The following is a 25,319-nucleotide window of genomic DNA, read 5'->3' on the forward strand; positions in this document are numbered from 1 at the left end:
TACCCCAAGAACCCTTATTAAAGAGTTCTTAGAACTCTTTAATAAAGACTATGTTGTGTGTGCTGAGGTTTTCTGGGTTCACACTAAGGCCCTTTTAAGGAGCATACCTCACGCTTTGTTCCCCACTTTGCCCTTCCTAGTCTATTCTGTTCTCAATCTCATAACTCAGGGCACCATGAGTGGTGAATCTATGAACTTTCCCATTCTGTCTTGCTCTCTTGGTCACTGTTATTCATGTTTCTTCAGTGGCGTTCTGTCAGGGCCAGCAAGGCCTTCTCTGCTGGCCTAAACATTCTGTCACGTTGTGCCCGAAGCGATAGACAGATCGCTTCGTGCACAACAAAAAATAATGAATTGGATCCCCGAGATAGCAGACAGAAAACGAGATCTTGTCAAAGAACAAAAAGAGGCTTTAATACGAAACACAAAATACCCGACAGGAAGAATAACAAAAAGCGCTGGTCAAATAAGGACCAGGGTAAAAATAAGGTAACAACAGAAAACGCACGCGGAAAACAAAAGCGAGGAAGATCTGAATAGGCTATAGGAATATCTTACATACAATCAATACTTGAACGACTAGACAATTGCCAGAAGGCTAGGAAGCAACGAGTAATATTAATTTAGTGTTTACTTTCGCGAAGGAACAATGGCGCGGCGTGGAATTCTCCGGCAGTGGGATGACTGCCGGAGTCTCTAAATAAAGGGGGGTAATCAGCCCGAAATTACGGGCAGGTGTGCCGATGGCGGAGGAGAAAACCCGCCACCTGCTGGCGGACACGCGACGTGACAGTACCCCCCCCTCAATGGACGCCTCCCGGCGGACTACCCGGTTTGGACGGATGTGCAGTGTGGAAGTCGCGCAAAAGGGACGGATCAAGGATCCAGGAGCGAGGCACCCACTGCCGCTCCTCAGGCCCGTAGCCCTCCCAGTCGACCAGATACTGGAACCCCTTTCCCCTGCGCCGAGAGTCCAGGATGGCACGAACCGTGTACACCGGGTCACCGGCGACGACCCGCGGAGGGGGTGGCGGCGTGGGAGGAGGAGCCAAGTCACTGGAAGACACGGGTTTGAGTAGGGAGACGTGGAAGACGGGGTGAACCTTCATGGTGGGTGGCAGCCGGAGCCTGACTGCAGCTGGACCGATGACGGCCTCGACCTCGAATGGTCCAGTAAATCGGGGTCCCAGTTTCGCAGACGTGCCGGCCAGGCGAAGATCCCTCGTTGCCAGCCACACCTTCTGTCCCACCACGTATGAAGGAGCTGGGCGCCGGCGACGATCCGCGATCCGCTGGTTCCTGGTCGCCGTGCGGGACAACGCAGCCCGGGCCTCCTTCCACACGCGATGGTCCCGCTTAAGGTGGTGCTGCACAGAGGGGACCTCCACCTGCCCCTCCTGGGACGGGAACAGCGGCGGCTGGTACCCGTAGGCGGCCATGAAGGGGGACCTACCAGTGGCAGAAGAGACGAGGGTGTTGTGCGCGTACTCCACCCAGGGTAAGTGGTCGACCCAGGATGAGGGACGGTGAAGGCACACACAGCGGAGGGCTGCCCCCAGATCCTGGTTGGCACGCTCGGCTTGTCCATTGGACTGGGGGTGGTACCCCGAGGTCAGACTGGCCGTGGCCCCGAGGGACCGGCAGAACCGCTTCCAGACGCGGGATACGAACTGGGGCCCACGGTCCGAGACAATGTCCAGTGGAATACCGTGGAGGCGAAAGACGTGCTGGATAAGGAGGTCGGCGGTCTCCAGCGCCGAGGGCAACCTGGACAGAGGCACAAAATGGGCAGCCTTGGAGAACCGGTCCACGATCGTGAGGACGACGGTCCTCCCACGGGATGGAGGTAGACCCGTCACGAAGTCCAGGGCGATGTGGGACCAAGGTCGAGGCGGAACGGGCAACGGCTGGAGCAACCCCGCCGGGGGCCGGCGCGAGGACTTGCCGCAGGCGCAGGAGGTGCAGGCACTGACGAAGTCCGTCACGTCCCTCCGGAGCTCCGGCCACCAGAACCGCTGGGCAACGAGTTGTATAGTCCGGTTCACCCCAGGATGACATGCGACCTTAGACCCGTGTCCCCACTGCAAGACCTCCGACCGCAGCGACGGAGGCACAAACAGCCTCCCCGTGGGGCATTCTGCCGGAGCCTGAACCCCCTCCAGAGCAGCTTGGATCCGCTGCTCGATCTCCCACTGCAAAGCCCCCACGATGCACTGGGTCGGGAGAATGGCCTCCGGAGACCGGTCCTTCTCAGCGGGGTCGTGGAGACGGGAAAGGGCGTCAGGTCTGGTATTTTTGGACCCTGGGGAGTAGGTTAGGACAAAATTGAATCGGGTGAAGAACAGGGCCCACCGGGCCTGACGGGCGTTCAGTCGTTTTGCGGAGCGGAGGTACTCGAGATTCTTGTGGTCCGTATAAACTGTGAAGGGCTCCTTCGCCCCCTCGAGCCAGTGCCGCCATTCCTGTAAGGCGGCTACCACGGCCAGCAGTTCCTGATTACCCACGTCGTAATTCGACTCGGCAGCACTGAGTCGACGGGAGAAAAAGGCGCAGGGGTGCAGCCTCTGGTCGACCGGAGAACGCTGGGACAGCACCGCCCCCACCCCCGAATCCGAGGCGTCCACCTCCACGACAAACCGGAGATCAGGGACAGGATGTTGTAATACCGGGGGGCTGGTAAACGCCGCCTTCAGGTCTTTGAATGCCGCGTCCGCGGCCGGGTCCCATCTAAAGGGGGCCTTAATAGACGTAAGTCGGGTCAAGGGGAGCGCCTTCTGGCTGTAACCGCGGATAAAACGTCGGTAGAAGTTTGCGAACCCCAAAAAACGTTGTAATTCCTTACGGCTCGTCGGAACCGGCCAGTTAGTGACTGCCTGCGTCTTGCTGGGGTCTGCCCGTAACTTGCCCGGTTCGATAATGAAACCCAGGAAAGAGATGACGGGCACATGGAATTCGCATTTTTCTGCCTTGACGAAGAGCCGATTTTCTAGTAACCGTTGTAACACCAGCCTGACATGTTGCTGGTGTTCCTGCAACGACCGGGAGAAAATTAAAATGTCATCAAGATATACAAAACAAAAAATGTTCAACATGTCTCGTAACACATCGTTGATAAGATTTTGGAAGACGGCGGGGGCGTTCGTCAGCCCGAAAGGCATGACTAAATACTCGAAATGACCTAACGGGGTCTTAAAAGCCGTCTTCCATTCATCACCCTCCCGGATGCGGACCAAATGATATGCACTGCGTAAATCAAGTTTGGAAAAAATAGTGGCCTTTGGAAAGGGGCGAAGGCGGAGTCCAATAATGGTAGCGGGTACTTGTTCTTAATCGTGATCTCATTAAGACCACGATAATCCACGCACGGTCGCAGGGTCTTGTCCTTTTTCCCCACAAAGAAAAACCCCGCACCTAATGGTGATCGCGAGGGTCTAATGAGACCTGCAGCGAGCGAGCTGTTTATATACTCCGTTAGCGCCTCGCGCTCGGGTTGGGACACCTGATACAGCCGAGAGGTCGGCAACGGAGCGCCCGGCTGCAGGTCTATGGCGCAATCGTAGGGACGGTGCGGGGGCAAAGCGCGTGCGCGATCCTCGCTAAAAACCTCACGAAGGTCCCGATAGCAATCTGGCACTCCGTCAAGGCAGATAGCTTCGGAGGGTTCGACACTGGTTCGTTCATGTTCCCCGATGGCCGATCGTAGACAGTGTTTATAACAATATTTACTCCAACTGTCTATTGCTGGGCGCTCCCAGGAGATTACGGGGTTGTGGGTCTTGAGCCAGGGCAACCCAAGAATGACCGGAGCGTTACGGGACCGCATTAAATAGAAACGGCGATGCTCGACATGGTTACCGGAGAGGCGGAGTTTCAGTGGTTCCGTTCTACACGTAACTACCGCCAGGGGGCGCCCATCGAGATCACAAACCCGCTTCTTATTCACCAACTCCTCAATACCACAACCCAACTCGGACGCGAGATCTGTGTCCATAAAACACTCATCCGCCCCCGAGTCTACCAGGGCTCTAACCCGCAGCGACCGGGATTCCCCAAATATCTCCCCCGCGAGTTCTAGTCTGTTGGGATTTCCCGGCCGGGGGTCGATACGCCTAGACTCGGGAGGTACTACGCAGGGTCGCGACTCACAGTACTTGGTGTAAGGGGAGAGCGGCGACTCCGGACGGCTGAGAGCAGCGTGCGGACCTTGTTGGGCGCTGTCAGACATGGCCCGATCGCTGAGTCGACGCCTTCTCTCCTCCAAACCAGCGTCTTTGCCACCTAGCTGCATCGGTTCCTCCGCGGTATGCCGGGACGGGGACCGATCACCTCCACGTTCCCGGTCTCTCTCCCTCAGGCGGTTGTCCAATCGTAGGGAGAGATCGATCAACTCCGCCAGGTCGGAACTGTGATCACGGGTCGCCAGTTCATCCTTGAGCTGGGGGTTTAATCCATGGCGAAACAGCCCACACAGCGCTCGGTCTCCGTAGCCACTCTGGGCGGCCAATATCTGGAACTCGATCGAGTAATCCGCCACCGATCGCCTTCCCTGGTGGAGTTCGAGCAGCCGGCCCTCCGCCTCTCTGCCCTGCACGGGATGGTGGAACACCCGGCGGAACGCCGTAACGAATTCGTGGAGCGAAGACCGGAGGCTCGGCTTCGCGTCGCTCGTCACCATCGCCCATGACGCCGCCGGACCTGTCAATAAGCTCATGATATATGCCACTTTAGCGGCGTCATTAGCATAGATGGAAGGCTGTTGGTCGAACACGAGCGAGCATTGGTGGAGAAACTGTCCACACTGCCCGTGTTCACCCCCGTAACGTGGGGGGTGTGGAAGCGAGGGCTCCCTCATCATTGTGGGGAATGATGCGGGAGCCTCAGTGGTGGTAGGGCGAACCACGGGGGGAGGCGTTCCCCGTGTCTCCACCTGTACCAAACGGGGTTCGAGATCATCGAACCGATGAGCCAGCATGGAAACCGCGCTGCGGAGTTCCGTAAGGGCTTGGCCCTGCGGACTCATCTGTTGCTCTTGTCGGTACAGAGCGGACAAGATCCTTTCCATGTCTGCGGGATCCATGGCGGCCGGAGAATTCTGTCACGTTGTGCCCGAAGCGATAGACAGATCGCTTCGTGCACAACAAAAAATAATGAATTGGATCCCCGAGATAGCAGACAGAAAACGAGATCTTGTCAAAGAACAAAAAGAGGCTTTAATACGAAACACAAAATACCCGACAGGAAGAATAACAAAAAGCGCTGGTCAAATAAGGACCAGGGTAAAAATAAGGTAACAACAGAAAACGCTCGCGGAAAACAAAAGCGAGGAAGATCTGAATAGGCTATAGGAATATCTTACATACAATCAATACTTGAACGACGAGACAATTGCCAGAAGGCTAGGAAGCAACGAGTAATATTAATTTAGTGTTTACTTTCGCGAAGGAACAATGGCGCGGCGTGGAATTCTCCGGCAGTGGGATGACTGCCGGAGTCTCTAAATAAAGGGGGGTAATCAGCCCGAAATTACGGGCAGGTGTGCCGATGGCGGAGGAGAAAACCCGCCACGTGCTGGCGGACACGCGACGTGACACATTCTCAGAAAAGTAAATTTAATCAATTCACATTTCTGAGAATAGCATTTATTTTATGCTATGAAAAATGCTGCCCATTGTGTGGAAAGTAGTTCTGCAACCAGATCAATGTCTTCCCCTTCGGCCATTTTGGGTGAGAATAGCATTTATTTTATTTTCATAAATATGTAAACAAAATTTTTCTCTATTCTTTACCTCATATTATTTCCACTTAGTCAAGTGGCTTTCAATGTTATTTTCAATAACATATTTAATATCAGCTAGCTTGTGTTGCCAGGTAAATTAAACTAGCTCGGGGGCCTTCAGATTAAACAGAGCGCTGTGAGTGAACGGGCACAGTCAGGTTGCAATAGCCAATCAGATCACGAGTCTGAGACTCGTCTGCGTACTAGGGCCAGCTAGAAGGCCTTACGTCGAGACTGGCCGTGCGCGTTCGGTGATTGGATTAGTGCCTTTTCTGTTTACTGTGACTTGTTCAATAAAGAATCTTTGAAAAAAAAAGATTGGATTCGTGCCTGCTAGAGCTATCACTGCATTTTAACCCAAAATGGCCGAAGGGGAAGACATTGATCTGGTTGCAGAACTACTTTCCACACAATGGGCAGCATTTTTCATAGCCCCGCTTTGTTCAGCAGAGAGATCAGTGCTGTTGAACGGTCTGTGGCTGGATGGATCCAAGTCTTGAGGAGCCGACGATGAGAAGAAAGTAGCGTTAGCGCGGAGTGCCGATGCGGATTTGGAACTGGGAGTCGCGGCTTGGAGTTGGAAGCGGATTACGTGGGACAGGAGAAGTGAACGAATCTCTTTTCGTCAATGGACGCTACAGCTTCGTGTTTGCTTTCAAAACTTAGCTTGTAGCAGACGTGTACACATTTTCAGCATGATATCTCTGATCCACTGGTGAAAGGACACTTTGATCCTCTCCTCTTCTATCTATAACTGCTTCAGACAACAAAGTGTATGCAGAAAAGTGGTGACAATTGCACGACTATGTCCTATGTGTTGTGTTATTTTCGTTATTTTGACTTCAAAATGGCGCCGCGAGAGTGGCTGCCTTTCCAGCAGCTCCGATATTTTGTTGTTCTACTTCTTCCTTTCATAACTTTGCTGCTGTGATTTGGGAATTTCTCCATAGCGATACTAATACAGGTCTTATCTTTATTTTCAATGGACAGTTTGTTTTGTTATTGTGTGGTTGGTGTCTTATATGAAACTGCGACATTGCACAATTTATTGGACAGAATTGTTTTAGATCACACAGCGTAATTTGGGTGGCATTTTATTTAGTATATTTTAATTATTTATGGCAATATCTGTAAATTTAGTTTCCTGCTCTTAATTGTGAATACATACTTGATGGGTTTAAATGCTCCTGAAATTGAATTGCTGCTTGATGAGCCTATTCTATTGTGGATGTACAGTATGTCACGTCACTGAAGGTCTATGATTGAAATGCATGGCCCGCCTCTGTTTCTTTGATGGGTTGTGGCTATTAAGTCAATTTCGATGCTCTGTACTTCTGCGCATGTGCGATAACAATAAAGATCAATTTCATGCCGATGATGTCACCAGCAAACTGAGAGACAATTTGATTAGCGTCTCATGTGTTGATGAAGATGGCAGCTTGTAGCTGTGAGAATTCACCAGTAACACTTAAACGCGGTAATACGGTATACTTCAATTTGTTGCTGAGTGGTGCTCAGCCGATCAATTATGAGGACCCATCACTTCTGTGCATGTGCGATAACAATAAAGATCAATTTCATGCTGATGTCACCAGCAGGCTGAGAGACAGCCAGTTTGATTAGCATCTCATGTGTTGATGAAGATGGCAGCTTGTAGCTGTGAGAATTCACCAGTAACACTTAATCGCGGTAATACTGTATACTTCAATTTGTTTCTGAGTGGTGCTCAGCTGATCAATTATGAGGACCTGGGCCAGTTCTTCCCTACTTAGCTCCGCGCTTTCCTCATCAGGTTTTGCCATGTCATGTCATGTGGAACGATAATAAAAAGAATTTAATTCAAACATCGGCAATAGGAAGTTGCTCTCAGAGGGGTAGATGGATGAGGTACAATGTGCCTGATCTGCGGTACAATGTTAATGTTCTGGCAAGGGGGAGGCAAGACACAAGGTCATTTATTAGTGGGGTGCATTTACACTCATCTCAAGATATTGAGAGTGGGTTCCAAGCCTTACAAACAGCTCATCACAAGAGTGATTGACTTGAGAGACAAGATCATCATCAAATCCCTGAAGTTCGTGGAAGAGAAGGCTGGAGGCAAAAGTAAGGGTTCCCCGGATAGAAGTTAGCTTCCCAACAGAGCAAAGCAAAGGTGTGAAGCCCTCAAAAAGAACTGCCCAAGAAATATTGCAAGATGTCCACAGATGAGGCACTTGAGCTTGCTAAGCAAAGACTCACAGCCTTTGCTACCCACCTGAAGCAGTACACGAGAGAGCTAGTGGTCAGGAGAATAAATACGATGTTCTCCAACAAGCCAGGTAAGGTCTACTCTCAGTGGCAAGGTAGCAAGACCAAAATAGACCCACACAAGCTAAGACAGAGCAATACTGGAAGAGTACCTGGGAGAGGGAAGTGTCACCCAATACCAACGCCCAAGGGCTAGCAGATCTATAAGCGGAGCACAGCATCCTGGAACCACAAACAGTATTCATAACAGCGGAAGATATCCAGGCAAGAGTGTCGATGATGAAGAACTGGACAGTACCAGGGTCCGACATGATGAACCAGACAGCATCAGGGCCTGACATGAATCATGCCTACTAAACAATGGCTAAACAAAGGTCGGACAAACCTCATCACTAAGTACCCCCATGCAACTACCGACCTAAAACCTAACTCAGCACCTATTGGAAGCTCCAATCATGCATCACAGCAGGGGGGTGAAAATTTCTATAGCATTTTGGACAAGATTTGTGCTTTGTTTGGGCATCACATCATGCAGGCTACGAAAAAAACAACAAAAAAAGGAAAACTCCACACATGCTTGCAGTTAGACTGCGCTTAATGCTAGACTTGCACAAGGCACCAAAATAGCTCCCTAAAACTCAAATTAGGACACAACGGGGAGGGGGTGGGTCAAAGATTTGATGTCGTCGTAGACCTATTCTCACAAACATCCATTTCTGATAATAGTATTTCACATGATGTGCATTGCAGTTGATACTGAAGTCTCCCCACAAAATGAGTATGAGGTCCAAGGTCCACTTTCGGTATTTTTAGTAGCTTCGCACTATAGGGGAGCAGTATCCTCCAAGAAAAAAAACCTATACTATTAATGTGTGGTTACAGGTGATGCTGTGTAAAAATGAGTTGTCTTCCATTCATTAACTTCCGCTTAACCCTTGTTGGGTTGCGGAGGGAGAAGCTTCATCAGGGAAGCCCAAACTTCCCTCTCCCCAGCCGCTTCTTCCAACTCCTCCAGAGGGATCCCAAAGCCTTCCCAGGCCATTCAGGAAGTCTCTTCAGCATGTTGTACGCCGTATCCTCTCCCAGTGGAATATGCCCACAACACTTTATCAGGGAAGCGTTCAGGAGGCATCCTCATCAGATGGCGAGCCCACCTCATCTTGCTCCTCTCAACGTGGAGGAGCAGCGGCTCGACTGTGAGTCCCTCTCGGATGATGGAGCTTCTCACTCTTTCTCTATGAGAAAGCCCCGACACCCTATGGAGGAAACTCATTTTGGCCGCTTGTATCTGGGATCTTGTTCTTTCGGTCACGACCCACAGTTCATGATCACAGGTGAGGGTGAGAATGTAGATTGACCGATAAATTGAGAGCTTTGTCTTTTGGCTCAGTTGCCTTTCCCTAGTGGGAATCAGTGGGATTAAAACATTTTTTGTTTCACAAATCCAATTCATGCCTCATTGGCTGTGGCTCAACATTATAATAACATTTATCAGATATGACGACTGTTTAGACAGAGACTTTCCCAAAAGCCTTATGCTCATTCATAAATTTGGAGATGGAATCGTGTTGAAATATACACAATTGTGCAATTCGTCTTGCCTGGCAGAGAGCTCACCCCCGACCAAAGCGTCTGATGCTGGAATCACCCTAGGTTACATCACTGAGCCGAATTTGGTTTTCGTTGGTTTGAAGTGCCTTGCTCAAATGTCAATGACAGCGCTAGAGCACTAGATCTTTCTAGATCTAGAGTGCTAGATCTTTCCAATCACCGTGTACCCGACACGTTCACATACCACAAACTCCAACCCTCAGTCTTCCAATTCCAAGCCTTCATTGAACTGAGCCACTGCTGCCCCAACAAAACAATAACTTTGGATGTACCAATTTGTGTTTAGAAGAAGCTTATGGTTTTTTTACCCATCATCATTCAATATGTCTGTCATTTGCCTTGCAAAGCCATGCAGTTCACTTTTGTTTGTGATGATTTTACAGCACAGCAGACGGGAAGAGAGCGTGCTGTCCTTCCGGGAATGGACAGGAGCCCAGTGAGTCCCCCACCAGGGTGCTGCAGCACACCGCCGTTTATGAATGATCATCAGGGGTGCCGCAGGAAATCATCACATTTCATTGAAGTAGTCCCAAAATGATGACTCGTCTTTTCTTTATCTATGTATACCTGTGACATATAGTTACAGACAGAAGAAATACATTATTTCCTTTAGATGGATTCTGGGACTATAAACATGTGTGTCATATCTGTCCTCATACATGCAAGTGAATAAGATATGGCTTCCTGTAAGTCTATCAGCTTTGTGCTCAATTAAACAGGCCCCGATTTCACATGAAGTAAACAAATTGATACGAGAACATCGTTTCATACATTTTGTGACGTTTTTGTTTGGTGTTGTGTTATGATGGTGTTTTCATGAAAAATGAATGCCGTAGCTCTGTAAAGACTGGGAAACACTGCTGTATCCTGCCTATAAGTGTTTCGTGTCCTCCAAGCAGTCCAATGTATCTGTTTGGTTGATTGTTAAGAATAAAGGAACAGCCATGGCAATGAAACATACCAACGAAATCATGCAAGTAGTGCAAATCGATGTTATGTTGAGTTCATGACATAATAAACATTCAACCACTCACTCGTTCTCCACATCTGAATGTGGAATGTGAACGTACCCAGCTGTTTTGTTGCACATCAAGCAGTTAAAAAAGGAGAACTGCAGTTTTCCTGGTATGCAGCCTGCCTGAGTGGTTGGTGCCCAGCTGTCCCTATTAAAAAAAACCCAACAACAAAACGACGGTCTGGGTTTCGCGTGTTAATTCTCCCCCACCCCTCCCCAACACCACCACCACCACCACCATCAAAATGGGACACAATCAACATTTATGCAAGAACGTTTGTCCAGTTATAAGTGCACATTTGCGCGCGCGCTCACAAACACGCTCGACCGCTCTCTCTCTCGCTCTCTCTCTCACACACACACACACTCTCACACACACGCACCCTCACTCACACACGCACTCACAGTCAAACAAGCGCCATCCAAACACGCAGAGGGCGTGTCTTTCCTCCAGCACGAGTAAATAGAAGCGCGCCTATGTGCTCCCCGGTCAAGAAATGACTCTTAGCTCCTGTACCGGCACCAGCGATTGCACATCTGCTCCATCACTGCACGGCTTTGAACTCTCCAGTTTCCGAGACCCGGCCCAAATTATTTGCAACATTTCGGTAAGAATTGATCCTTTCTTAACAACCTTGCCGTTGTGATGGTTTGTGTTTGACGGATAAAACTGAGGGCGTCATTTGTGCTGTTGGAGCCACAGGTGTGCATCTTTTTCTGCGTGTTTCGCGCGCCACCGCGCCAAAGATGCAGATCTCACTGCCTGCGCTCTCAAGGTAGCTTTGGTGTCAGGACTCGCTTTCTTGCTCGCTGTCTTCTGTGCGGGTAGTGAATATTTCAACGCACTTGGACTGTATAGGTAGTTCCAAGTGAGACGAAGGCAGGTTTCATCTAGCCCTGGTTCCGACACTCACCGTAATTTAATTAATAATGCGCCCCACCACCTCCTTTTTAGCCCACTTATTCTTCCATGTTTGAAGAAGATAAAACAAAAAAAATGGGATGCAAAAACCATGGTCAGAATATAAAATTCACATAACAAGCACTCATACAAGCACAAGAGTCTACAAAACAAAACAAAAAAAAGCAAACAAACATGCTTCCAATGTGTAATATTACCACAAGAAAAGTTTCCCTTGTACAAGAGAGAAAATATAACATAGGGCGAATTCTCAAATATAAAATTACGTTTTGAGCTGAGACCTCAGTGTTTAGGGTGAAGTTGTGATTGACAGTGGCTGCCTCTTCCTGATTGTCAGGCTGTTACTGCAGAATACTTGTTAGCTCTGATATTCGGATGAGAGAGTGGGTTGGATAGGAGCAAAACTATCTGCTCACAACACGACCAAGCAATGTGTACAAGTAGTGTCTTGTATGCATGAACATTGTGGTTATTTATGTTTCTGTTGTCCAAATGTGCATCGGGTTGGTGATTGTTATATTTGTTTTTTTTAATCAACATATGTGACATTTACATTTCTTTGAGCTCATCCAAATATGCATATCATGTTGGTCACCGTAATGGTGACATAAAATGACCATGCTTTTTTCGCCTCCGGTTCCAAGCAGGTCAATAGGATACGACACGAGTGACGGAAGCCACAGCTGCTGATTCTTTGGTAGAGTGGATTTGTCATTATGGCTTGTGGCTTGGCGCTACATGCTGGAGTTATTGTTATTCCGCAGTCTCCACTGTCCTCTCTATTTTCTTGTGCCATCGGTCTCTGGTAGCAAATGTGTGTTCTCGCTGTGACCAACAGACACATTTTGGGAAAGTAAATACAAGAGACCCTTCCTCTATCTTTTGTTTTTGTTTGTTCGCGTGTGTGGTTCCAACTGATGATTTCAATCTGGCAGTCTTTTTGCAGTTTCCCGCTACTTTCAAATGGAAAACGTAACTAGAGCAGAGCCAATGCGTAGTGGAATTGGAAAAGCGCCACATGACAAGTGACTAGGACAGCACTAAAACTGAATTGACTGTGACTGTTTTCGATACAATTACCGTGTAGCATTTAATTTGCAAGCAGTTCTTGGGTGAGACATTTCCACCTTTTTCAACGACGGTGGACATACATTACTGACAACTTATGTTCTGAGGATGTTTTGTCTCATTCATCTAATTGTTTCTGTAATGCACTCACTGAGACATTGAAGAGACACAATAACTGACTGTTTAATTTTGGGAGTTTGTTTTTACATCAGTATAGCTGTGGGAAAAGATTATTATGATTATTTTTTTGTCCCTGAATGATAATACCTAATGGTGGCAGGTCGATGGGGAAGGCGATGTTTCTTGGCATGGAGCCAAACGGATTGGCTGCTAATATTGATGGTCAAGTTTTGCCGGGGAATTCATGCCAAGAGCCGCACAGAAGGCACACTTGAAAACATCAATCAAATTGTGTGTGAAGAGGCTGCAGTGAAGTCATCGCAGATTTCCAAGTGCCCACTTTAGCAGGTGTGATGCTGAAGTGCTTGTCATTGGAGAAAACAAATCAATGTGGGTTGTTTTAAAGCCTGCCCCAAAATGAACAGAAAGGCAGCCATTTGGCAATCGTGATCGACCTTTTTATATATCTTTTATCAAAAGTAGGGGGTGTTCCGATGAAGATTCTGCCAATATCACAAGGACTCTGTGTAACATTTTCAATTTTTAAGCTACTGCTACCGATTTTTCTTAAATGATCAGTTAATCTGAAGTTTTTTTGGGGTTGTAATTACATTTGGTGAACATTTGTCCCTTTATTTTTCACAAATAGTACATTGCTTCAAATGGACAGTTCACAAAATACACAAATTATGATTCAGTTACTATTTTGGTCCGTAATATGTCAGAAAATAGTGGGAAAGGTGGCTCATTATTCACCCCAAGTAAAAGCATATGTTTGCAAATGTCCAATACGGATTTAACACAATGATAATCACTATTGGTGTTTATATTGTAGCCTTGTCATTAGAATTGAAACGAAATGAGCAAATCGAATGAAAATACCACATATCAAAGGGGAAATTAGAAGGGAATTTCATTTGGGTGGCAAACACCTGTTGCCAATCCTGCAGAAGGATGAGTATGAAATTATTATTTTTTACTTTGATTAAGTTTAAGTTTAAGTTTAATAAAAAATTGGATGAGGAAAACAATAAGAAGAGTGCTCCAAGTAACATTTAGGAATAGTAACCATTTAACCAGTTTCCAACTCTGGTTTATCTATCTGAACACTGGGTGGCACCCATGTAAAGACCATTTCCATCCATCCACTTCCAAATCTGTTTAACCTGAGGATCGCGGGTGTGCTGGAACCCATCCCAGCTGTCTTTGGGAAGTTGGTGGGGTACATCCTGAACTGGTTGAAAGGCAATCGCAGGGCACACATCACATGTAGGGCAAACATCAAATGTACTCACACACACACCTAGGGACAATTTGGAGTCTTCAATCAGCCTGCCATGCATGTTTTTGGAATGTGGGAAGGAGGAAACCGGAGTACCCAGAGAAAACCCACACGGGCACGGGGAGAACATGCAAACTCCACACAGAAAGGCCAGAGCTGGAATTGAACCCGGGACCCCTGCACTGTGAGGCAGATGTGCTAGCCAGTCGACAACCATTTTAATTTCTTTTTTGAGCCCACGTAAAGACATGGATGACATCTGAAATCTGATGTGACGTTATGTCATAGCGCTCTGCTATAATGTAAATATGTGAATAAATAAATACAATACGTCATTATTTATAAGAAACACAAGACTACAAGATTACTTGAATGTCTGGTACAATTCCAGACAGTGACCCCTGGTGATTAAAGTTTTCCAATTGCTGAGTAGAGCGCAACGAAGCTAGATGCTAATGCTAGTCTAGGTAACGCTAGCTCCAAGGAGCAACCGTCCCATTGCAAAGCCAATGCATCTGCATTGAAAATAAGGCATAGCTTACTCAATTCTCAAACGATTCTCACGAGGCTGACTTTTTTTGTCAATGCTAAAATGTGTGCTATCAATACAGACCATGCATCCTTTATTTTATTTTTGGAGGGTGTTCCTCATAAAAAGTATTTTGCTATGGGTCTGTAATTGCTGTGGTGACCATTCATCATCTTTTCCCCCAGAAATATCCACTCTTTGGCTCCTACAAAAAGCATTCATCTAGAATTATATTAACTCATATATTATGTATTTGCTATATCATACCCAGGGTTTGGAGGGTTACTGAAAAAAAATGTTCCAAAACAGTTACTTGTAAAGATGGTCAAAAAATATAGTTTGTAATGTAATCAAAGTTCCTTAATATGAATGTAACTTGATTACTTTTGGTTGACTCCAATACTAAATATTCTAATTAAGACAAAATAATCCATCCATCCATTCATCATCTACCGCTTATCCGGGGCCGGGTCGCGGGGGCAACAGCTTTAGCAGGGAAGCCCAGACTTCCCTCTCCCTAGCTACTTCTTCCAGCTCTTCCCGGGGGATCCCGAGTCGTTCCCAGGCAAGCTGGGTGACATAGTCTCTCCAGCGTGTCCTGGGTCTTCCTCGGGGTTTCCTCCCGGTGGGACATGACCGGAACACCTCACCGGGGAGGCGCTCAGGAGGCATCCGAATCAGATGCCCAAGCCACCTCATCCTGCTCCTCTCGATGTGGAGGAGAAGCGGCTCGACTCTGAGCCCCTCCCGGATGACTGAGCTTCTCACCTTATCTCTAAGGGAGAGCCCGGACACCCTGCGGAGAAAACTCATTTCAGCCGCTTGTATCCGGGATCTCGTTCTTTCGGTCATGACCCATAGCTCGTGACCATAGGTGAGGGTTGGGACGTAGATGGACCGGTAAATTGAGAGCTTCGCCCTTTGGCTCAGCTCCTTCTTCACCACGATAGACCGATACAACGTCCGCATCACAGCAGACGCTGCACCGATCCGCCTGTCGATCTCCCGCTCCCTCCTACCCCCACTCGTGAACAAGACCCCAAGATACTTGAACTCCTCCACTTGGGGTAAGATCTCCTCCCCGACCCGGAGGGGGCACTCCACCCTTTTCCGACTGAGGACCATGGTTTCAGATTTGGAGGTGCTGATTTTCATCCCAACCGCTTCACACTCGGCTGCGAAACGCTCCAGTGAGAGTTGGAGAGCCCCGTCTGAAGGAGCCAACAGCACCACATCATCTGCAAAAAGCAGGGATGTAATACTGAGGCCCCCAAAACGGACCCCATCAACGCTTCGGCTTCGCCTAGAAATTCTGTCCATAAAGGTTATGAACAGAATCGGCGACAAAGGGCAGCCTTGGCGGAGTCCTACCCCCACTGGAAACGATTCCGACTTACTGCCGGCAATGCGAACCAAACTCTGACATCGGTGGTATAGTGACCGAACAGCCCGTATCAGGGGGTTCGGTACCCCATACCCACGAAGCACCCCCCACAGAACTCCCCGAGGGACACGGTCAAACGCCTTCTCCAAGTCCACAAAACACATGTAGACTGGTTGGGCAAATTCCCACATACCCTCAAGGACCCTGCTAAGGGTATAGAGCTGGTCCACTGTTCCACGGCCGGGACGAAAACCACACTGCTCCTCCTCAATCTGAGGCTCGACTTCCTGATGGACCCTCCTCTCCAGCACCCCTGAATAGACCTTACCAGGGAGGCTGAGGAGTGTGATCCCTCTGTAGTTGGAACACACCCTCCGGTCCCCCTTTTTAAAAAGAGGGACTACCACCCCGGTCTGCCAATCCAGAGGCACTCTCCCTGTTGACCACGCGATGTTGCAGAGGCGTGTCAACCAGGACAGCCCCACAACATCCAGAGCCTTGAGGAACTCCGGGCGGATCTCATCCACCCCTGGGCCCTTGCCACCGAGGAGCTTTTTAACCACATCGGTGACTTCAACCACAGAGATAGGAGAGCCCACCTCAGAGTCCCCAGGCTCTGCTTCCTTCAAGGAAGGCGTGTTGGTGGAGTTGAGGAGGTCTTCGAAGTACTCTGCCCACCGGTTCACAACGTCCCGAGTCGAAGTCAGCAGCGCCCCATCCCCACTGTACACAGTGTTAGTGGTGCACTGCTTCCCCCTCCTGAGACGTCGGATGGTGGACCAGAATTTCCTCGAAGCCGTCCGGAAGTCGGCTTCCATGACCTCACCGAACTCCTCCCACGCTCGGGTTTTTGCCTCGGCGACCACCGAAGCCGCGGTCCGCTTGGCCAGTCGATACCCGTCAGCTGCCTCTGGGGTCCCACAGGCCATAAAGGCTCGATAGGACTCCTTCTTCAGCTTGACGGCATCCCTTACTGCTGGTGTCCACCAGCGAGTACGGGGATTGCCGCCACGACAGGCACCAACCACCTTACGGCCACAACTCAGATTGGCCGCCTCAACAATAGAGGCACGGAACATGGTCCACTCGGACTCAATGTCCCCCGTCTCCCCCGGAACATGGGAAAAGCTCTGTCGGAGGTGGGAGTTGAAACTCCTTCTGACAGGGGATTCCGCCAGACGCTCCCAACAAACCCTCACTATACGTTTGGGTCTGCCAGGACGGACCGGCATCTTCCCCCACCATCGGAGCCTACTCACCACCAGGTGGTGATCAGTTGACAGCTCCGCCCCTCTCTTCACCCGAGTGTCCAGAACATGCGGCCGCAAATCCGATGATACAACTACAAAGTCGATCATCGAACTGCGGCCTAGGGTGTCCTGGTGCCAAGTGCACATATGGACACCCTTATGTTTGAACAAGGTGTTCGTTATGGACAATCCGTGACGAGCACAGAAGTCCAATAACAAAACACCACTCGGGTTTTGATCGGGGGGGCCGTTCCTCCCAATCCCGCCCCTCCAGGTATCACTGTCATTGCCCACATGCGCATTGAAGTCCCCCAGCAGAACAATGGAGTCCCCAGCAGGAGTACTCTCCAGCACACCCTCCAAGGACTCCAAAAAGGGTGGGTATGCTGAGCTGCTGTTTGGTGCATATGCACAAACAACAGTCAGGACCCGTCCACCCACCCGAAGGCGGAGGGAGGCAACCCTCTCGTCTACCGGTGTGAACCCCAATGTACAGGCACTGAGCCGGGGGGCAATGAGTATGCCCACACCTGCTCTGCGCCTCTCACCGTGAGCAACTCCAGAGTGGAAGAGAGTCCAACCCCTCTCGAGAGAACTGGTACCAGAACCCAGGCTGTGTGTGGAGGCAATTCCGACTATATCCAGTCGGAACTTCTCTGCCTCACACACCAGCTCGGGCTCCTTCCCTGCCAGAGAGGTGGCATTCCATGTCCCAAGAGCTAGCTTCTTCAGCCGAGGATCGGACCGCCAGGGTCCCCGCCTTTGGCTGCCGCCCAGTTTGCATTGCACCCAACCCCTTTGACCCCTCCCACAGGTGGTGAGACCATGAGAAGGGGGACCCACGTTGCCTCTTCGGGCTGTGCCCGGCCGGGCCCCATGGGTGTAAGCCCGGCCACCAGGCGCCTGCCAACGAGCCCCACCTCCAGGCCTGGCTCCAGAGGGGGGCTCCGGTGACCCGCGTCCGGGCAAGCGAAACCTAGATCGATTTATTTTTATCATCATTGGGGTCTTTTGAGCCGCGCTTTGTCTGGCCCCTCACCTAGAACCTGTTTGCCATGGGTGACCCTGCCAGGGGCATAAAGCCCCAGACAACTTAGCTTCTAGGATCATTGGGACACACAAACCCCTCCACCACGGTAAGGTGACTTAGCCAAGCAGTCAAGACAAAATAAATGAAACATAAATTCAATATATCCACCCATCCATTTTCTGATCCGCTTTACCCCCACAAGGGTCACGGGGCATGCTGGAGCCGATCCCAGCTGTCTTTGGGCAGTACAGTAGGCGGGGTACACCTTAAACTGGTTGCCAGCCAATCGCAGGGCCCACAAAGACAAACAACCATCCGCGACCACCCTCACACGTAGGGACCGTTTCGAGTGTTCAATCAGCCTCCCTTGGATGTTTTTGGAAAGTGTGAGGAAACCGTAGTACCCGGAGAAAACCCACGCAGGCACTGGGAGAAAATCCAAGCACCCTGCATCGAACACACGACCTCTGCACTGTGAGGTGCTGGCTAACCAGTGGACCACCACAATACTATATATACAGCATGGATATACAGTGTATATATATATATATATATATATATATATATATATATATATATATATATATATATATATATATATATATATATATATATATATAAATGCTCATCTCACCCCTCGGGTGGTGTCCGTCCCTCATTCAGCTCGGGTCCTCTACCAGAGGCCAGGAAGCTTGAGGGTTCTGCGCAGTATCCTTGCTGTTCCCAGCACTGCACATTTCTGGACTGAGATGTCCGACGTTGTTCCCGGGATCTGTTGCAACCACTCATCTAGTTTGGGGTTCACTGCCCCGAGTGCTCCGACCACCACAGGCACGACTGTCACCTTTACCTTCCAGGCTCTCTCCAGCTCCTCTCTGAGCCCTTGGTATTTCTCGAGTTTCTCATGTTCCTTCTTCCTGATGTTTCCATCATTTGGGACCGCTACATCCACTACAACGGCCTTCCTCTGCCCTTTATCTATAATCACGATATCTGGTTGGTTCGCCATTACCATCTTGTCAGTCTGGATCTGGAAGTCCCACAGGATCTTCGCTCTGTCATTCTCCACCACCTTCGGAGGTGTTTCCCATTTTGACCTTGGGGTTTCCGGTCCATACTCCGCACAGATGTTTCGGTAGACTATGCCAGCCACCTGGTTATGGCGTTCCATGTAGACTTTCCCTGCCAGCATCTTACACCCTGCAGTTATGTGTTGGATTGTCTCAGGTGCCTCTTTGCACAACCTACACCTTGGGTCTTGTCTGGTGTGGTGTATCTGGGCCTCGATGGCTCTGGTGCTCAAGGCCTGCTCCTGAGCAGCCAGGATGAGTGCCTCTGTGTTGTCCTTCAGGCCAGCCCTCTCTAGCCACTGATAGGACTTCTTTAGATCAGCCACTTCAGTTATGGTCCGGTGGTACATCCCGTGTAGGGGCTTGTCCTCCCATGATGGTCCCTCTTCCAGCGCCTCATCTTCTGTTCCCCATTGTCTGAGACATTCTCTGAGTACGTCATCCGTTTGAGCCTTCTCCTTGATGTATTCATGGAGCTTGGATGTTTCATCCTGGACAGTGGCTCTCACACTCACTAGTCCCCGGCCTCCTTCCTTTCGGCTTGCGTACAGTCTCAGGGTGCTGGATTTGGGATGGAACCCTCCATGCATGGTTAGGAGCTTTCGGGTCTTAACGTCCGTGGTCTGAATCTCTTCCTTTGGCCACCTTATTATTCCTGCAGGGTATCTGATCACTGGCAGGGCATAGCTGTTTATTGCCCGGGTCTTATTCTTGCCATTGAGCTGGCTTCTTAGGACTTGCCTCACTCGCTGGAGGTATTTGGCCGTAGCCGCTTTCCTTGTTGCCAGTTCGAGGTTGCCATTGGCTTGTGGTATACCAAGGTACTTGTAGCTGTCCTCAATGTCTGTTATTGTTCCTTCAGGGAGTGAGACCCCTTCAGTGCGGACTACCCTTCCTCTCTTAGTCACCATCCGACTACATTTCTCAAGCCCGAATGACATCCCGATGTCGCTGCTGTAGATCCTGGTTGTGTGGATCAGGGAATCTATGTCCCTTTCGCTCTTAGCATACAGCTTTATGTCATCCATGTAGAGGAGGTGACTGATTGTAGCTCCATTTCTGAGGCGGTATCCATAGCCTGTCTTGGTGATTACTTGGCTTAGGGGGTTCAGTCCTATGCAGAACAGCAGTGGGGAGAGTGCATCACCTTGGTATATGCCACATTTGATGGACACTTGGGTAAGTGGCTTGCCATTGGCTTCAAGTGTGGTTTTCCACATCCTCATCGAGTTCGCAACGAAGGCTCTTAGGGTCCTGTTCACCTTATACAACTCCAAGCATTCAGTGATCCATGTATGTGGCATCGAGTCATAGGCTTTCTTGTAATCAATCCAAGCTGTGCACAGGTTGGTACGTCGGGACCTGCAGTCTTGTGCGACTGTTCTGTCAACCAGGAGCTGATGTTTGGCTCCTCTGGTATCTCTACCAATGCCCTTCTGTGCTTCGTTCATGTATTGATCCATGTGTCCATGTGTATATATATATATATATATATATATATATATATATATATATATATATGGGCTTCACAGTGCAGAGGTACCGGGTTCGATTCCAGCTCCGGGCTCCCTGTGTGGAGTTTGCATGTTCTCCCCGGGCCTGCGTGGGTTTTCTCCGGGTGCTCCGGTTTCCTCCCACATTCCAAAAACATGCGTGGCAGGCTGATTGAACACTCTAAATTGTCCCTAGGTGTGAGTGTGAGTGTGAATGGTTGTTTGTTTCTGTGTGCCCTGCGATTGGCTGGCCACCGACTCAGGGTGTCCCCCGCCTACTGCCCGAAGACAGCTGGGATAGGCTCCAGCACCCCCCGCGACCCTAGTGAGGATCTAGCGGCTTGGAAGATGAATGAATGAATGAATATATATATATATATACATATGTGTGTGTGTGTTTGTGTATGTGTGTGTGTGTGTGTGTGTGTGTCTGGTCTTTTATGTCTGGTTTCACATGGATGGTTTTGGAATGCGGGAGAAAGCCAGAGCACCTGAAATTCAAATCCAAAACCTCACAAATTTGAGGAAGACGTGCTAACCACTTGTTCATTGTACTGCAGAGACAGAGGAAATTTGATAATATCACAGTAAAGTTCATAAAAAAAAATAGATGTGACTCAGTTTTTGTTTTAACAAATGATATGAACAAAAATCGGACAAATTAAATTTATGAGGTCAAACTTTGCAGTTAATTGTGGCTTAACCACTCCCCATCCCATCATGTATGTTGGCATACGCACATCAAATTTTTATTAGTTCCCCCTCCCGGTGTCAAACAAATTTAGCAGCTGATATTTGTAATATAGTGTTCAAATAGGAAAGCTCTTGGTCATTCGTAATGAGATGGTGAAGCACATCCAAGGTGTGGGCGTGGCAGCGAGCTTGCTCACTGCATTCCCCCCATAAGTCATCAGCAGTCCAAGTGACTTTGATAGTTCACACTTTTCTTTTTAGATCTTATTTAAAATGAATACATCTTCCAGTGGGTCATGAGAGTCATCACATATTCCATTCGCTCCATGTCAATTTTGAACTGGCCACTTTTGGGAAGCCAACCATATTCGGTGGCCTTGCCGCAATTGCCAATGTCTTATGTTTTACTGGAGTAGCCTACTGCCTTCATTCATGGTGTTATTGTTCCATGATGAGTTGTCTTTTCAATTACTGTTCACCAGAGATGGCGCTACATTAAACCTAAACCTCCAGTATTTTGTTTGACATTCTAAAACATATTTATACATTATCTTCTCAGCCCCCTCTGCATTGATCAAGCCCCCCTTTATCCTCTGAAGAGGAACAATCCTGGAACTGTCCCTGCTTCTCATCTAAAGATTAGACTATCAATTGTTATATGTAACACAAGTGATCCACTCATTTTTACAGGCCATTACCGATAATTATCAATCAGCAAGCAGCTTTTTTTGACTACACCACCATGGTCAAATTAACTTTGGCTTAACACTTGCGCCTGCAGCAACTATATAATTGTTTGACCAAATGGAAATTCTAAGTGCAATTGTTTCGTAATTGCATGTCTGCTTAGTTGCATGCATTTTGTATAAGAGGTTAGGATTTTTGCCTTCATATTTTCTGTTACAATCGGTAACTTATGACAACAAAGATGGTGAGGTTTTCAATTGTGCATGTGCACTACTCAGTTTAAAAGGTGGTCGCAGCGCTATGATGGACAAAAACGAGATAATTCATTTGCGAATGAGCGAACATGGAGATTTTTTTTCCTCACATTGCATTATTACACTGGCTGGCAAGTGCATGTAATTCCATCAACTTTACAAAGACTAGATTGGACTGTATTAATGGGAAAAGTTCATAAAATGAATGATGTCAACTAATAAGTTCTTTGAAATTATTGGTCTATACTGTATTGGCCCAAATATAAAACGACCCTGATTATAAGACGACCCCTTCTTTTTCAAGATCTAAGTTTGACAAGACTGGAGAACAGGAACAAAAAGTGACGGCGACCTTCGCCTCGCCGAAATACAATACAATAAGCGACAGTGACCTTCACCTCGCCAGGGAACAGGAACAAAAGTGACGGCAATCCTTTGGCTGGGCGTGGCCTGACGTGGACGGAGCTCGACGCAACGGGGGACATGGAACAGCAGGACGTGAACAGGGGCTCGGCCTGACGTGGCCGTGGACGTGGCACAGCTCGTCGTTGACGCGAATGTGACTCAGCGCCAACAAACACTTTTTAAGACATTCATTCATTCATTCATTCATCTTCCAAGCCGCTTGATCCTCACTAGGGTCGCGGGGGGTGCTGAAGCCTATCCCAGGTGTCTTCGGGCACTAGGCGGGGGACACCCTGAATCGGTTGCCAGCCAATCGCAGGGCACACAGAAACAAACAACCATTCGCACTCACACTCACACCTAGGGACAATTTAGAGTGTTCAATCAGCCTGCCACGCATGTATTTGTAATGTGGGAGGAAACCGGAGCACCCGGAGAAAACCCACGCAAGCCCGGGGAGAACATGCAAACTCCACACAGGGAGGCCGGAGCTGGAATCGAACCCGGTACCTCTGCACTGTGAAGCCGACGTGCTAACCACTGGGCTACCGGGCCGCCTTTTTAAGACATAAAAAACACATTTATTAAAAACAGAAAAGAACGAATAAAATTTCAAGACAAGTCTTTTTAAAAATTGTGCACAAAATGAACCAGCCAGCGATGGAAAGCATGTGTGTCAAAACTAATTGACATGTTGAGTCGGGTGTGTCTTAACCTCCATGGCAGAGGCTCCGTCAAACCTCAGGGGTTTGACAGAACCTCTGCCATGGAACAGTTCGATTGAACCCAGGTTAAGAACCACTGGTTTAGATAGATAAAATTCATGGATGATGGTTATCGGCAGCTTAATACGCTGATTGGAGAATCACTAGTCCGAACTTCTCGATTCCGATGTTGTCTGGTTGTTTGTGAATCTTCAACGTTGTTCTGAGGAACAGTATTGACTTTATATCTGACTTGAATTTATTTCCACTTGAGACATGAAGCCTGAAGTGGACAGTTGTGGTGATAGTACTAATTCAGCCAAGGAGATGCTTCATTTATTACACGCAGCAATTACGTGATGTAATGTTCAGTGACGTCTCCATGAAATCAGATCGAAAAGCCTCACCTCATTTCCCCAAAGTATTTATATGTCCTCTTGCATCGCTCCTCTGTAGATATGAGATAATAAAAAGATGAGCTCCTACCACGTCCATGCAGGACCACATGTACTTCCATTAACACTATGTTAGGATTGACGTTGCGTCTTCTTCTCCGTATGCTGCTCACTTTGGAGATGCAGATTAAGTTAATATATCCTTTATTTGTCCCACACTGGGGAAATTTACAGCCTCCAGCAGCAAGAATGTGGGTAGAAAGAAGAAAGAAGAAAAAACAAACAAACACCGTTCAATTAAGTGCAATATAAATACAAAATGGATAAATCGCAGTGCTATTTACAATTGTTTTTCACATCACACACATCACATCATTTAATTATTATTATTATTATTATTGTTTTTATTTTTATTCAGCAGCCTGACAGCAGTCGGTAGGAACAAGCGTCGGTATCTCTCCTTCTTACAGCGCTGGTGTAACAGTCTGTGGCTGAAGGAGCTATCTAGTGCTGTCAGGGCGGGCTGGAGAGGGTGGGAGGGACTGTCCATCATAGCTTTTAGCTTAGTTAGCATCCTTCTGTTGCCCACCTCCTCCAGAGTGTCAAGGGGGCAGCCCAGGACAGAACTGGCCTTCCTGACCAGTCTCTTTCTGTCCCCGGCTGAGATGCTGCCTGACCAGCAGACAATGCCATAATGGATGGCCGAGGCCACCACTGAGTTATAGAAAGTTTTAAGGGGCGACCCCTGAACCTCAAAAGACCTCAGTTTCCTGAGTAGGAAGAGTCGGCTCTGTCCTTTCCTAATCAGGGTGTCCGTGTTTGTAGACCAGTCCAGTTTATTGTTCAGAAGAACACCTAGGTACTTGTAGGAGGTCACCCTCTCTATGTCCATACCCTGGATGTTCATCGGTGCTGGTGAGGACTGTTTCCTGCAGAAATCCACAACCAACTCCTTAGTTTTCCTAGGGTTGATCTGGAGGAGATTCTGCTGGCACCAGTCCACAAAGTCTTTCGTCAGTCCGCTGTACTCCCGATCGTCCCCCTCTATAATGAGGCCAACAATTGCAGAGTCATCGGAGAACTTCTGAAGGTGGCAGTGTAGAGGATGAACAGGAATGGAGCCAGAACAGTCCCCTGCGGCGCTCCAGTGCTGCAGAGAAGCCTGTCCGACTCACAGCTCTGCAACCTCACAAACTGCGGCCGATTTGTGAGGTAGTCTATGATCCATGCTGTGAGATGGTGGTCCACACCGGCGTTCTGCAGTTTGCCTCCCAGTAAGTTGGGCTGGATGGTGTTGAAGGCACTGGAGAAATCAGAGAACATGATTCTCACAGTGCTCCCAGCCTTCGCCAAGTGTGACAGCACTGAGTCGAGGAGGTAGATA

The 25,319-nt window shown here is 48.6% G+C and overlaps 1 protein-coding gene across 1 annotated transcript in view; it reads left to right on the forward strand.

Annotated features, from left to right (window-relative positions):
* Positions 1 to 11,021: 11,021 nt before the first annotated feature.
* Positions 11,022 to 25,319, forward strand: part of cemip (cell migration inducing hyaluronidase 1) — a 162,005-nt gene continuing 147,707 nt past the window's right edge. The window contains exon 1 of the mRNA XM_052063842.1: positions 11,022 to 11,257. The gene's annotated coding sequence lies outside the window, so the exon portion shown is untranslated. The remainder of the gene's footprint in view (positions 11,258 to 25,319) is intronic.

The sequence above is a fragment of the Hippocampus zosterae genome, chromosome 4 (assembly GCF_025434085.1).
Source record: "Hippocampus zosterae strain Florida chromosome 4, ASM2543408v3, whole genome shotgun sequence".
NCBI classification, from domain to species: Eukaryota; Metazoa; Chordata; class Actinopteri; order Syngnathiformes; family Syngnathidae; genus Hippocampus; species Hippocampus zosterae.